Below are 9914 nucleotides of genomic sequence, written 5' to 3'. Positions count from 1 at the left end.
GATACTGGGGGGAACAAACACAAACACACACACGCATATATATATACACGACGGGCTTCTTTCATTTTCCGTGTACCAAATCCACTCACAAGGATTTGGTCGGCCTGAGGCTGTAGCAGAAGACACTTGCCCAAGGTGCTACACAGTGGGACTGAACCTGGAACCATGTGGTTGGTAAGCAAGCTACTTACAACACAGCCACTCCTGTGCATATGGTCTTCAAATCTAAAATTTAGCAAAAAAAAAAAAAAATCTTCAGGTATTTTAATGTCAATCTTTTGATATGCATATATTAACATTTTTCTTGTCCTGAGGGTTACCAATGATGCTATCCCCATGCTATATACTTAATATATTATAGGAGTCACCAGTAATCTATGCTATATTCTTAATCTACCATTGGGAGTCACCAGTGACTCCCAATGCTGATGGAGTTTCTCTTTACTGTGGTTCAAACCACATTATTCAAATCTGAAGAAATATACAGAACACAGGTATCAGAAAGGTGCAAGTCACTGTCATGTCCATCATTGGAATGCTACCCTCCATAAAGTAATTTTTGTGAAAAACAAGCCATTAGGGCTTATATATTCTGTAGAAAAAAAAATCCATAAATGGAAGTTTAATGGATGTTTTATCAGTTATTAACATGTCTCATGGGTGACTCATACAGTTTAGAATAAATATATTTGTTCAGTGAAATCCATGCAATAAATCAATGTGATAGTTTATGTGTATGGTTAAAAAAAATTAAAAGATGCATAATTTATAGCAAAATTAGATCATTTGTACAAAAGAAAATATAGTACAAAATGTTAATATATGCATATTAAAAGATTGAAATTAAAAAGCCTGAAGATAATTTTTTTTTGTTAAATTTTAGAATCGAAAACAGATTTTTTTTTTATAACTTTACATGTGAAATGTGCAAATAACTCTTTTGTCCAACTTCCAGTGTACCACAAAATTAAAAAGATTAAAATCTACACAAACTCACACAGCCACATTTATGAACACTAAAATACGAGGAGTTATTTAACAGTTCTCTCCCTTGTGAATATCTTTTAATATCTCTGCATTCGGATTAATGTATTTTTTAAAAAATCTTAAGAACGGGAACGAAATTTGCTTAGGGGGTGCAATTATTATTTTAACCCCAGTTTTTCAGGAGGATGTTCAAAGCGTTTTCATTGACACCCCACCCCACAAAAAAAATTACAAGGTGTGCTTGCGTCCCCTGCACCCGAGCCTATGAAAAAATATTGTCCTGAAGTGTAAAACTTTCACCTAAACGAATTATAATATTTTCGTAACAGAACACATAATAACAGAATAATAAGAAATTTTTATTTTTGCTCATTAAAGGATGAAACGTTTGGTCTTTCATCGCAAAAGCAGAAATGCTTTAGTTTTCTGTTATAATTTTATATTTCCATTCACATCTCGAGTGTTTTATAACAGTATTAAATCGATCCAAATATTGGATTGGTACTTATTTTAACAATTTCGGAACATCCAAAAGCGAACTTGACCTCGACTGGATTTGAACTTAAAATGTAAAGAGCCTCAACTAAATGCGGTAGGTATTTAGTCTGATAGTCTAACATCTCTGCTCACCAATGATAGAAAAAGGGTGATGGTGGTACTCAAATGGTCAGCATTCGCCAACTTTTCAACTGACAGAAATAAGACCTTTACGATGTGTGCCTTCGTAATTTGGCGTACACTAAGTTCCTAAAAGCCATTTTCTGACAATGTTGCCGTTTAATGTAGCTGTAATTTCTGAAGTTTGTTATTAGAATGTCAGTTTGTGATATGATTAGATTTACAACAGTTAAAAAGTACCGGATTTTAACGTGTATAAGGAACCCCACTAATTTTGGGGGCTTAAAATTTGGAAAAAAAGGATTCGTAAGGGATTATACTATCCATGTATAAGAAACTCCCATATTTTTTTAACCTAATGTTTAACAAAAAAGGGTTCCTTATACACGTTAAAATACGGTATGTCAGCTCCCAGTTCCGGTCAACACCACGTTCGGTTCAGCGGTCAGCTGCCCAGCCGGTGACGTCATACCACAGTAAGATTATCTGTGTGTTTTCTGTGTAGTTGGGAAGTGAATTTCTCAACCACACAGCTGTACAGGCATTTATATTTACTCTATATAAACCTACATATGTTTTTATCTTCATTTAGTGCAGAACGTCTTTCAGTTTGCTTCAAACAGAACTGAGACAAAACTTTGATTAATATCGATCTATACATTAAGTTCACTGCTGATCTTAATCTTATTTTCAACATTCTCATTCGTGACTTGTATATCTCTTATACATATCACATGTCGTTTAGTCACAGCTAGTATTCACACTGTCTGTCAAATGACATGAAATTGTGTCAAAACATTTTTAGGTCAGCAAGTGTAATTCTAAGATTTAAACACCATTAGTCTTATCCTGATACTAGTGCCCATCACATTTTTGAAGACAGTTGTGAGTTGAGGGAGATTTTAGTTACTGTTTCTAGCAGGTTGAGCAGTGATGTAGTGGCTCCCATTTGATTATACTAAATAGAAATTAGCACTTGTAGATACAACATTCCAGCTTCAGTATAAGTCTCATGGATGTAGTTCATTTCTCTACCTTCACAACATTCAATTAAAATTCTCTCAACATTAAAAGGCAATCTTTATGTCAAACCTAACATGGATGTTTTGTTAAAAAACAGAATACTGCATCATTTACCTTGAGAGGACATCTCATATGGATGCATGGTGCATAAAAGCACTCATATTTACATCACTGGCAGATGAGAATCATCTGCTAAGGGCGCCAGAACTACCAGATCACATGATTTTGACCTGCACAGTCCCCACAATGACAGACTCCTAAGTAGTTAACATAACAGCTGAATCTCACTGTCAAAGATATATAGAATTTCAATGTCTTTTTAGGCATTGATGTTGCAAATAGCCAGCAGGCTTATCAAAAGACAATTAATAGTGACAAAAGCAGTGCTAATATCAAAAGGCAATCTTTATGTCCAGTTTAACATGAATGTTTTGTTAGAACACCAAATACTGCATTATTTACCTTCAGAAGACCTCTCATATGGATGTATGGTGCATAAAAGCACTCGTATTTATATTGTTAGCAGACAAAAATGATCTACTATGGGTATCAGAACTGCCAGATCATGTGATTTTGATAAGCTCAGAGTGCCTGAAGAGACATTGAAATTTTATATCGTTGACAGTGAGATTTGGCTGTTAGCTACTACCGGACATCTGCCTCTGAAGAGACCAAGCAGGCTGAAATTTCTGAACATTATTTGATGTAGGTGGAGGAGAGAAGGCCTGAACTGTATTCACAACCATTCCTTTTTTGTTACTAAGGCAACGAACTAACAGAATCATTACCAGACAAATGTTTGGTAGCATTTCTTCCATCTTTCTACATTGTGAGTTCAAATGTCACTGACGTTGACTCCAACTTTAATCCTTCTAGGTCTAATAAAATAAGTATCAGTCAAGCACTAGGATGAATGTAATTAACTTGCCCCTCCCCACAAAATTTCAGGCCTTGTGTCCATAGCAGAAAGAATTCTTTTTGTCATTTTCCTTCTACATAGAAAAAAAGAGAAAAGAAAAACTTCTCGGACATCCATGTCCAAGAGGTGTGTTACAGATAATAAATTCATTTATGCCACATATAATTATAGTAATTTCGTGTCTGGTTCATTTCTTGTCTATTCCACTGTTTATCTACCTATCAGTCTTCCTGTATCCCAACAGGACCATTAAATATCTCACTTGTCTGCCTGCCTATCTGTCTTGCTATATCCCAACAGGACCATTAAAAACTTCTTGTAGTAATTATATCTCTGTCAACCATCTTTCTGAAGCCTCATAAATTTGCCTCTACTACTGCCACACATTGTGAAACAGAAATAGCAGTTCTGGAAGTTGTTAAAACAGAGAGTATATAATTCCTCCTAACTACATTTAAAAGTATAAACTACCCACTTAATAGCCATTAACACACCCATACTTCTAATTACAGATTACATACCTTAGAGAATTTCTGGCTGACACAACTCTCCATTTCGCACCTATTTTTTTTACTTCCTTAACTAACTACCATTATACTTACATTCATAAATTCTGCACAGAAACCTTTTCACAATCAGCTGCTCTTCTTACAACTCATCACTTAATTATGAAAAGGGAGTGAGAACTGCTATCAGCTAGGTGGACAGAGGCAACAATGTAATGTGATTTGCCAAACAATACATCATAGTGATCAGAGCAGGATATAAGTTTATGGCTGTAATTGTCCTTAGATTGGACTTCTTACTTTGATATTGTATTTTGGACCTCTTTTATCTTTTACTTGTTCTAGTCATTGGACTGCAACCATGCTGGGGCACCACCTTGAAGGGTTTCAGTTGAATAAATCCAAACCAGTACTTACGAGTCTTTTTTTTTTTTTAAGACTGTTACTTATCCTATCGGTCTCTTTTGCTGAACATCTTAAGTTATGGGGATGTGAACAAACCAACACCAGTTGTCAAGCAGAAGTAACAGGGAAGGTGACAAACACAGACAGACAGACACACACACACACACACATATAACAGAAAGTTCAAACATAACCAGCCAATAATGTAGTCACAGATATAAACTAAACTTCAGCTGGCACTTGCAAGCAAATGTGACTATGTAACATGTAGCATGCTTTTGCTCATTATCTTAGGTTCCTAAGTGGTTGGTGGAGGCACGTGGCCTAGTGGTTAGAGCAGCGGAATTATGGTTGACTGATCGCAGGTTCGAATCTCAGACCGGGCGATGTGTGTGTTTATGAGCGAAACACCTAAGCTCAACGTGGCTCTGGCAGAAGGTAATGGCATACCTCTGCTGACTCTTTTGACACAACTTTCTCTCACTCTTTCCTCCTGCATCTTGCAGCTCACCTGTGACAGACCAGGGTCCCATTCAGGTGGGGAACCTATACGCCAATGACACCGGCCCTTATGAGCCAGGCATGGCTCAAGAAGGAACAAACAACAAATAGAAAATTACTATTTTTAAATCTCACAATGAGAGATATTCACCGACAGTACTTTGGAGTCCTGGTTTAGGATGAATGTTGCTGCAATTTAGCCCCAGGAGACATCGTCTCCAGCTGGTTATATAAACCTTCTTGACCGACCTACCCAGGACTTAGTAAAGGATGTGATAGCTAAAACAAGAGAGGGCTTCACCAATACTCATTTCAGTGGAGTAGATTAAAGGAATGTGAAATGTAGCCCTTAGTCAAGAATGTAACACACTGTCCAGTTCAGGAATTAAACCCATAAATTTATGATTGTGAGCTCAACATCCAAACCATTTGGCTGGCTATGCACTTCACTTGTGTGAGATAAACAATATCTCAGATCAAGCCTAAACTGGGGTCTAAACGACAACTGCTTTTGCAGCTGACATATCCAGTAGTGATTAAATCTATATAGTATCAGAACTCACGTATTCTTCCTAACAATATGTTATGATTTTTGAACAGTGATGATAAGGATGAGACATGGCTGCACGGTTAAGAAGCTTGCTTTCCCACCATGTGGTCAGAGGTTCAATCCTATTGCATGGCACTTTGGGCAAATGTCTTCTACTATAGCCTCAAGTCAACAAAAGCCTTGTGAGTGGATTTGGTAGATGGAAACTGAAAGGAGCCCATCATATGAATACATGTGTGTATTTGTGTGTATCCTTCTCTTGACATCACATGATGGTCATAAATGTACATCACCATCATACAAGTGAAGTTGTTCATTTCCAATCTTCCATGAAAAGCATGTCTGCTGATGGACAAATATTACCTTATTTGGAAACAGGCGAGGGTTGACCACAAAAAGGGCATCAGGCTGTAGAAAATCTGCTTTGACAAATTCTGTCGGACCCATGCAAGCATAGAAATGTATACATTGAATAATGATGATGATGGTGATTACAGATGAATTTTTTTTTTTTACTTTCGAGTTAAGTTTTGCACCGCCACACAGTTGTTGTTGTTGTTAGGGTGGGGATCAACAATTTCATCTGACTAATCTTTAATGGTAATATTTCTACATTGAGGTAAAGAAATGTCAACTACTTGCATAGAGATTGAACCAGTCAGCAGATATGATCATCTCATTATATCTATCTTAAGCAGGTATTACATTTTTGATTAAACTTAGACAAGCACTGTCAATCATTAAGCAAAACAAGTAGTGTCAGTCATTAAGCAAAATAAGCAAGTGCTTAGGGCATCAAGAGAAGGGTGGCACCACAGGAATGGTAAATGGTTTACAGGACAAAAGAAATCATTTTAAACTTGCTAAAATATATTCGCAGTGGGGGCGAAGGTAAAGGATACGCACACCCAGTGGTTAGGATTAGGGGTTAGAGTTAGGGTTAAGTCGAAAAGGGTGGTGTGCGTATTCTTTACTTCCGCCTGCAGTGGTTTATATTTTTGTATTCCTTTACTTGTTTCAGCCATTTGACTGTGGCCATGCTGGGGCACCGCCTTTAGTCAAGCAAATCAACACCAGGACTTATTCTTTGTAAGCTTAGTACTTATTCTATCGGTCTGTTTTGCTGAACGGCTAAGTTACGGGGACGTAAACACACCAGCATCGATTGTCAAGCGATGTTGGGGGGACAAACACAGACACACAAACATATTCACACACACACATACGACGGGCTTCTTTCAGTTTCCGTCTACCAAATCCACTCACAAGGCTTTGGTCGGCTCGAGGATATAGTAGAAGACACTTGCCCAAGGTGCCACACAGTGGGACTGAACCTAGAATCATGTGGTTGGTAAGCAAGCAACTTACCAGACAGCCACTCCTGCGCCTATGATCGAAAATATTTCGAAGTGTTCATGGACTTAACAATTAAAAACAGTGGGAGAAAATGTTTCAAGTAAAAAGTATACAAAAAATAAACACGAAATATTTACCGTTTATATACTGAATTATATATATACGGGGGTCACCAAAATCTTTTAACTGCTTAGGGCCTCTACAGGTCTTAATCCGGCCCTGCCGACAGCTAAGTAAACCAAAGAGAACAAAATAACAAGATTGCTAAAAGATTGTCATTAATTGCCTAACGAGAAAAACACTCCTTTATTCATTTAGTTGTGTACTTACTTCCCTGTAATTCTTTAAAATTTGATGCCAAACACGTAAAGACTGCTCACATTTTACAACAATGAATTAATCATCTCTGAGTAATAGTTTGGGAAATATTTTGTAGACCGGTAAAACACTATTTTCAAACTAAAGCAAAAGTTTTAATTAGGCCTCCTCAAATCAGATGTAACTCAATTAACCACTGCATAGGATATAACCTACGAATACATTTAGCGAAGGCAATTCTTTAATACTGCGATTTCAAGCGAGTTTTATTCTAAAAAGATTGAATAATGTATAAATGTTAATACAGAATATCATCTTAGGGTATGTGTAGACAGGACAATTGCTCGGGTGGTCTCATAGACTTAAGGGCATAATTATAATCTATGTAAGTCAATAAATAGATATTGTAGCGCCCAATGCATTGATTTGCCAGGGAGCCTATAGCAGTGCTAAGACAGCTCTAGACGCAGGCATTACGCGGACGACAAAATAAAAACATTAAACACGTGTTTATACGCTGTTGCTGTTGTTTCGGTTCTGCCTGTTAACCTTGGTCGAAGAAGACCTTATAGATAATGGTATTTCAGCTTTGACCATCCAGTGTCTTCCACTTCACATGTCGGTCAAACTACACATGGTCAACAACGAAATTATCTAATGTGACCTTGCCCCCTCTTTTTTTTTTTTTTCAACATAAGGGTTTGATTGAAGGGAAGCATGATAATGTTGTTGATAAAGTTAACACTAATTAGGTATAGGCATACGGGTGGATAATAATAACAACAATAATAATAATAATAATAACAACAACAACTATTGATGTGGTTTAATCCACTGGTTATAAATAACTGCTAAGCTCTTGCGCCAGAGCTTAACAATCACTTAATTACGGCTAAGTAAAGAATTATGTCGAAATCATTTAAAAGCACCTCACGAGCTTCGTTTAGCAATTTCACAGAAATGAGATTAATGTCGTGGAGGCTTCTATAAGCTTCATGTAAAATACTAAATTAGTATTATTGGTCAAAACAACTTTAACAAGATGCGATAATAAAAGAAACATTGTTATTGTTGATTAAGTTGAAGCTGGAAACCAGTTATATTAATTAACTAGGCTCATTGAAGCAATTTGGCGACAAGTGAGACTGTGATTAGATCTGTTGGAAAGAAATAGCAGCCAACCTCTTCTCAAACTACACTGTCTTAAACAATGAAAGAATATATTCGATAATGTAGTTCGCTGTCCGCAGAAAACAGATGTGGATGGTCATGGCTGGAATGCTTTTGATTATAGATATCCGCTTGATCAAGTCTACCCTCGGTTTAAACAGTAACAACAATAACTGGAACAATGTGTGTACGATCGCATCAAGTAATATCCTCTAGGCAGACGTTCAACATGCTAGAAATAGCAGCCAAGTTCCTTCAGCTCACCTTATTGTCTTAAAAAACGAGAAAGACACATTAGTCAGTAGTCTTAGACGAGATGGTCGTAATTGGAACGTCTTTAATCATGGGTCTATTCAAGTAATGTTGACTTTGGGACTAAACAACAGCGTGTCTACGTCTACAGGATATAAATAACATCGGACGATGGCAGTAAACAAGAAACTAATTATATTTACATAAAACAGAAACATAAAAAAATGTTTCAACAAATACCTTGGCTCAAGCTTCGACTGTTTTAATATTTCTTTTTGACTTTCCTTATAAAAGATATTCTCCAATATTGGATTCCAAAGTTCTTTCGAAACAAAACAAGTTTGTCAGATTTCGTCATTAATTAAAATAACGATAGTTCGAAATTCCGTGCATGGAACAATATTTCTACGTGGTACCATGGATATTATACAAGGGCTAACTTTATAAAAGGTGTGTCAACAAAATATACAACTGTTTACTAAGAACAATTATGAAATAAACATCAAAAATCCCTTTACCTCAGCTGGTCACAACAAATTCACAGCTTCGTTATAACTCCCAAGAGGAGATAACTTCGCTTCAGGATTTTCTCATCTTACGTCAATATTCGCTCGTGTATCTTATAACGTAGCTTTATAATTGCCAAATGGTTAAGAGCTTTCTTAAATATCATCCGGTGCTCGATTCTATACCTTTATATGGTGCATATTTGTTTTTGCTTTTAGGTAAATTTTCAGATTAATACCCGCACGATTTTCACCTGGGTGTTAGGGTTAGGGACGGAATTCCCACCCTAACACCCTAGTGAAAATCGTGCGGGTGTTAATCTGAAAATTTACCTTTTTTTTTTTTGTACGTTTGTCTCGGTTCACGTCTTGGAAGTGAAGTTGGATTGACAGAAACTGGGTATAACTTATAGATGTACACACTTGTTACTAGTTCAAATATGCTTGGGACATATTCGAACACGTAATAAAGCTATTCACTGTATTTTGTCATTGAGAGGAAATTTCTCTCTGTTGACAGAATCTTTTTCTATGACAATATACAGTGACTGCCCAAACATATTTGAGCTGGTAATAAATTTGTATTTATACATATCACTGCTTAGCGCTTCTATTCCGTAATTATCGATGTGTCCTCGCCCCGCCTTTGTTTCTTAAAAACTTTCCGAAACAAACTTACTTTTTGATAAAATTTTCCAGAGACAAATTTTAGAGGATGTAAATTAGGCTTACATTGGAATTTATTGTAATTTTTTTTTTTTTCGAAGGAAGTAGACGAGTTTGGAATAATTCACACACCTTGA

General features: G+C 36.5%; 1 protein-coding gene across 3 annotated transcripts in view; it reads right to left on the bottom strand.

Annotated features, from left to right (window-relative positions):
* LOC106883618 (uncharacterized) overlaps positions 1 to 9389 on the bottom strand; it is a 13871-nt gene extending 4482 nt beyond the window's left edge. Inside the window, exons 1-2 of one of the 3 annotated variants that reach the window (XR_008263867.1) lie at positions 9124 to 9389; positions 7003 to 7094 (exon numbers count right to left, since the gene is read on the bottom strand). The gene's annotated coding sequence lies outside the window, so the exon portion shown is untranslated. Of the gene's footprint in view, positions 1 to 7002; positions 7095 to 8845; positions 9096 to 9123 lie in introns of those variants that run through there. The other 2 variants (XM_014934713.2, XM_052966887.1) reach the window with 2 other exon arrangements.
* Between the last annotated feature and the right edge of the window lie 525 nt (positions 9390 to 9914).

Source organism: Octopus bimaculoides, chromosome 4 (assembly GCF_001194135.2).
Source record: "Octopus bimaculoides isolate UCB-OBI-ISO-001 chromosome 4, ASM119413v2, whole genome shotgun sequence".
Taxonomy (NCBI): domain Eukaryota; kingdom Metazoa; phylum Mollusca; class Cephalopoda; order Octopoda; family Octopodidae; genus Octopus; species Octopus bimaculoides.
Note: the sequence above shows the minus strand (reverse complement) of the source record. Positions and strands in the feature narration are given on the sequence as shown.